This window comes from Salvia splendens, chromosome 3 (genome assembly GCF_004379255.2).
Source record: "Salvia splendens isolate huo1 chromosome 3, SspV2, whole genome shotgun sequence".
NCBI classification, from domain to species: Eukaryota; Viridiplantae; Streptophyta; class Magnoliopsida; order Lamiales; family Lamiaceae; genus Salvia; species Salvia splendens.
Window position 1 is genome coordinate 15,919,388 of NC_056034.1, and position 6,000 is coordinate 15,925,387.

Sequence of the window (6,000 nt, forward strand, 5' to 3'; positions counted from 1 at the left end):
TCTTAAGAGTTTGATACCGGTGAAGATCTTGCTGATACTCAGTCTAAGAAGAAGATGAAGGAAAATGTGGATGATTGAAGTTTATTAATGATGCAGACAATGTTTTGTTCCTATTGTCTTTTGACTCTTTGTTTTGAAATTATGACATTGGTTTTTTATTCGTTTTATTATTGTTCTTGACTCCTCTTATTTGCTTAGTTGGTATTTTATTGCTAATGTCTTTTGGAATTTTTTTTAAAAGGAGTTTATCATCTTGTATTAAATCCTGGAGTACTTTTTTAGTCATTGTTTTGGTCTCCTTATTATATTTCTCTTCTGTGTTTTGTTTATATATCAGCTTTGTGTTTTTCTTTACCACCATGACACAAGTTAATCAGTCACTAAGTCATTATTCTATCATCACATTTGTAAAATATACTCTTATGTAATCATGTCATTATTAACTAACACATTATGTAAGTAACTTAGTAAATTACCTTGATTGAGTTGATAAATATTGCATTGGTTTTGTAGTTCCAGATGACCATTTGCTTCCTGGTTTGTCAGATTAGAGCCATGGATTAGTTTATTTCATGTTCTGAAATATCTAATACATTTTTTAAAGATCATATGTGAAAGAAGTTTTGTATATTCATTTATATTAGTTTGGCTGACATACTTTGAAGATCTATGATATTTACCTTCTCCAATGATGTCCTTATTGTTCTCAGACACAATCTTTGAGTTTTGAGCTGATTTCTTCTCAACCCTAATAGCACCATTGCTGCTGATAGCTGCTCCATTGTTGAATTTAACCTGCAGCAAGTCAGATATAGTTTAGAATAGATTCTTAGAAACTTATAGTAATGCCAAACTTAAGGCCTCACATATTACTAATTATGAAATAATTAAGTAGTTAATATTCAGTCCAATATATTTAAAAGATTTAATTGTCAAAGATTACAAGGTCCACTTTAGTTAGCAACTTAAGCAAGATAAACTTCAGTTCTAATTCTCTCATCTTTCCCTATTTTTTCTTCTTTAGTTGATAACATTCAGTTTTCCTACATTTGTTGGATTAGCATGCTTCATTGAGGAATCTGAGGCCAACACATAACTAAAAATAGCGTTGTTATTGATGTAGTGTTAAAGAATCATACTTTGGTCTATTGTTGATCATGTATTAAATGCATAGCTAATCCTATTGGCAGTATAAATTGAAAGGTCTTCTTGGATTATGTAATGTTTGTCAGGTTAACTGTGCACAACTCAAGGGTCTGTTAATTTGGAGATATATACATAGCTCTGGTCTGTTGTTGCATATTCTCTATACAATATTGATTACATACACTGTTAAAGATCTGTCACTCAATACTCTTTACTGAATTATGAAAAAGTTAGAAAAATCAACCATTATTAAGGGGGTTCTATCTCAGCATGTATCACCTACTTCAGGTTAGTATTCTATCCAAGATTGTGGTGATACTTATCTTCTTTTCTTCTCCAATGTTGTCCTTATTTTTTGCAATGCCACTGCTGCTCCTTTTTTCTGCATTTTGGCAATTTGTTAGAACTCATTTTCAGAGATACAGTATGTAAAAACATTTTATAATTATTCTTTTCCTCTGCTTATTGAAAATCAAAATTCTTAGCAATTAGATTTATTACATGCTTGATTGTTTAGGTCTGCAGGTATATGTTGGTCAATACAATAAGGAGATTATATGCAGTTTAGGGTTCATCTGCTGAATAATTAAATAATTACAGTTATAGATTTGACAAATTTGTACCTTTTGGGACTAGGGTTTGTTCTTCTTCCGATTGGCACTTTGTTGGTCTCCTAATTCCATTGTTTTTTCTTTTGAAATAGTGAAGAAAAGCATTATTAGTATAGAAATCGGTTTATAAAAGTTTATGCATGTTCATAGAATCCTGTAATTCAATTGATCTCAGCCAACTATATGTAATCAATAGGTTTAGTTGATATTATATACCTTCATCGAAGAAAATTGTGACATCCCTAACCTGAAACATGCATTATTTTTGCATATTATATTGTCATTGCATATTAAATTGTCATTTTTACTACATAGATATTAAGGGTGTCATAGAGAATATATTTATTATTATGACGACTCAATATAGTCGAATATATGGATAGTTTTGATTTACGGGAATTGTTAAAAGGGACTTGTATATACTGTATAATTAAATTAGTGTATATATGCCATAATTATTTAAATATGTGTGCAAGTGTTGGTGTACCATATAGTACTAATACTTATATACGTACTTTATAAATATTTATATATTTATACTTTATCTATTGCATAATTTTTAATTTATTTTTGTACTTATCTTCACTTCACAATTAGAGATGTAGGTGACACGTACCACCATGTGTACTTAGGACATGCCTCTTGGATTAATTACATTCCATTTATTTGTTTGAGTCGGCAAAGTAGCCGACGTACTTTTTTTACGTACAAATATATATTATATAGTTTATCTTTTGAAAAAAAAAGAGAAAGGGTTTGAAAAAGTTTAGAGGAAAAACAAAAGTAAAGAGAACAAGTTTCGGATCGAGGGTTATAAATCAAGAGTTGGAATCAGGAGCTCAATAAATTTACCTATCGTGATAAGGAGTGTATAAATCACACTTTTAATTTTACATGTTTTATTTGCTTCTTTGCTAGGTGTTAAACAAAATGAATGATTTGATTATATGATGTGATCCAATATGATTCTATGTTATTTAATATATATGGTGGAATATTATATGGATATGTGATTGGTGCAATGGATATGATCCTGTAAATGAATTATATGATAGAAATATGTAATTGATGTTTTACATATGGTATTGAAAGTACATGAAGCATGTGATTAAAGAGGATCTGTGACAGCCTTGTACTGGATCTAAAATATAGAGGGACCTATGAGTCCAGTTACAGAGAGGCCTTCAGGTCAAATACAGAGGGACCTATGAGTCCAATTACAGAGAGACCTTCGGGTCAAATACAGAGGGACCTATGAGTCCAATTACAGAGAGACCTTCGGGTCATAGAGGAATCCCGGGCAGATACCAGGCTTGACTGTTACAGAATAATAAACTGAATAGAGTGGCATATGCATATGAATATGAAATGGTTTGTTTTTAAATTATGTTATACCTTATTTCTGATTATATGTATTGATAAAAGAATATGCTTGATGTTTGTATCATGTGAGATTAAAGGTGGAAATTTATATATACTGAGTTGTGGCTCATATAAACCACTAAATTTTTTCAGGAATAAGATAACAGTAAAGTTTTGACTGGCGTGGGTTATAGGAACTCCTCGTGTTATCAGGTTCGGCGGCTGACGCATATTGGCAACCTTCTCCTCCTCATCATTTTGCATGTAGATAAATGTATAGTATATAGAGTGGTGAGAGGGTTCCACTGCTTTACAGGATATTTTGAAATATGTATCGGATAAGTGTTTGCTTGAACTTATATAATATGAGTGTTCTATGAATTAGACACGTGTATTGATTGCTTTTATGTTAAGGGATTTATTTATTAAAAGAGTATACGTCAGAGGGGTTGAGGTGTGACAAAAATTGCTCCTTATTCTGCCGATTTCGCGCCGGAGATTGTTTCACAGAACAGACAACGGGTTTTTAGGATGTGCTTCGTTTGGGGATCTTATGACGCCTGGAGGCAGGAATTAGTTTCGATCTGTTGGAATTTGTTGTCGTTTTAGACTATTTTGGTAGATTTTCAGTCGGTGTTGGGTTGGTGTCTTGACATCTCCCGAAAAACGATTATAGCAGCTTGAGGTTTTCTCTTCGTCGCCATTTTTTTCTTCAGTGGAGCCATCGCCGGCAGATCTTGAAACGCAGCCGTTGGGCCCTTGGGTTATAGGGTTTGAGAGGTTGGGGATGAGGCGGCAGTGGATAGAAAGAAAGCTTCGATTTTTTACTTTAATTATGCTTGATAATTTGGTTTAACTATATGATTTACTTAATCTAATGTATTATGTATGTGTAATATTCTTATTGTTAATAGTAAACGAATTGGGCTAATTTTAATTGGAATCAGTCCACATTATTCAAGATATGGGGGAGGACTATTTATTGGGCTCAGCTTTGAATAGTGTAAACTGGGCCGGTCCATATTGATTTATTTGTGTTGTAGAACATTTGTTTGTATTGTGTATGTCCACTGCATTTTCTTTAGCCTATTAATATTTAAAATGAGTAATTAGTTGTTTTTGATCATGTATGTTTGTAATTAAATTTAAGTTATCTAAATAAGTTTCTTGCTGTTAATAATTTTTATTTTTGCTAAAAATAATTTTTATTTTTGTAGCTAATGTTGGTGGATGTTATTAGTGATGTTCTTAATGTGCAACCCAGTTCGTGTAATTTTACTAAGAGTAATTTTGATTCCCGCACTAAATCAAACTGCACGTATTTTTTCACTTTTATCCTTTGAATGCTTTTTTATATTCAAATAATTTAATTATAATTATTTAAAGTTATGTAGGAATGTGTTATTTGTTACTCCATGTTTTACTTTTATTGTTCGTATTTATAGATCTCAGATTTTCATTATTATTTTTGCATAGTTTTTTATATTTATTTTTTAAAATATTATCTGCATATTATATCAAATATTTTTTATTTTTAATATGTGTTTGGTTTTAATTAGTTCTTTCAATTTCTTTTACAAACTTTTTTTAAGTTTTAAAAACTATTAAGTATATTTATCCGTTTATTTTTATTTACAGAATTTTGGATATTGGTAGGGGTGAGAAAAAAAACCAAAAACCGAATATTCGAGCCGAGCCGAACCAAACCGAAATTTTGAAATTTGATTCGGTTTTTCGGTTCGGTTAGGTTTAAAAAAAAATCGATTTTAATAATATATACTCCATATTTTTTTCGGTTTTTTTATTTTTTTTGAAAATTTCGGTTTTTTCAGTTTTGTTCGGTTTTCGATTTTTCGGTTTAAGTTTTTCGGGTTCGGTTCGGTTTGGGTTTTGAACTAAATTCGGTTTTTCTGGTTTCGGTTCGGTTTTTTGTCGAATGCTCACCCCTAGATATTGGTGATCCTTACTTTATGTGTTCAAGTTGTATGTTGTTGTATCTAGAGTTACAAGTCGTGAATGATTGAAAATTTTAGTTTGTGATGATAAAGTTGATAATAGTGGTGATTCCACTGTTAATGTTGTTTACAAAGAAGTGTTTCAAAACTTATGAATTAATTGTTTTTGGTTTGCTTTTAGATTTTGTTTATGCTAATTGTAGTGTTGTTTTGGTCTCCATTACTTATGAAATTATTATTTATTGCAAATCTTTGTTCCTTTTATTCGGTTGTTACTTTTTTGCCTTTATTTGCACATGTTTTATTTTCTTTCTCTTTCTATTCTGTATTTATTTTTACTACTAATCTTTTATTCTAACCAACTCATACTCTTTCATCTTTATTTACACATAATTTAAAAATCTTATGGCCCCGTGCAAAGCACGGGTGTTGACACTAGTTTATCACATATTCATGTATGCATCAGATATCACATCTGTAGCCTAGAAAACCTTCGACAGGCACATCCATTCCATTCTATTTATTTTTGTCCAATTAATTTTGTTCCATTCCAATTAAAATATACCAACAATTGATAAAATAATGTGATTTGTGGCTGTGGAAGTGTTTTAGTGGTTATGTTAGTCTATTGTGGACACTCTTAGCAGAGAATCATTAGGTCAAATTGATTCACAATACTCGTTATGGCCACTAAACTGCATAATTTGTCTGTCATTGAATGTGCATGAATAACCCATACATGTTTCTCACTGTAATTTTGCCTAGTCCAAAAAATCCAACATAGAAAATTGATGCATAGAACAAGACCAGACTTTATAAGCACACCACGGTGCTCGAAAATGGTGAACACAATGTGCGCTCGTAGGCGTTGATATTCTGACCACATTCTCGTGCTCTGAAATTTCCAAAAACACACCAATTGGCTT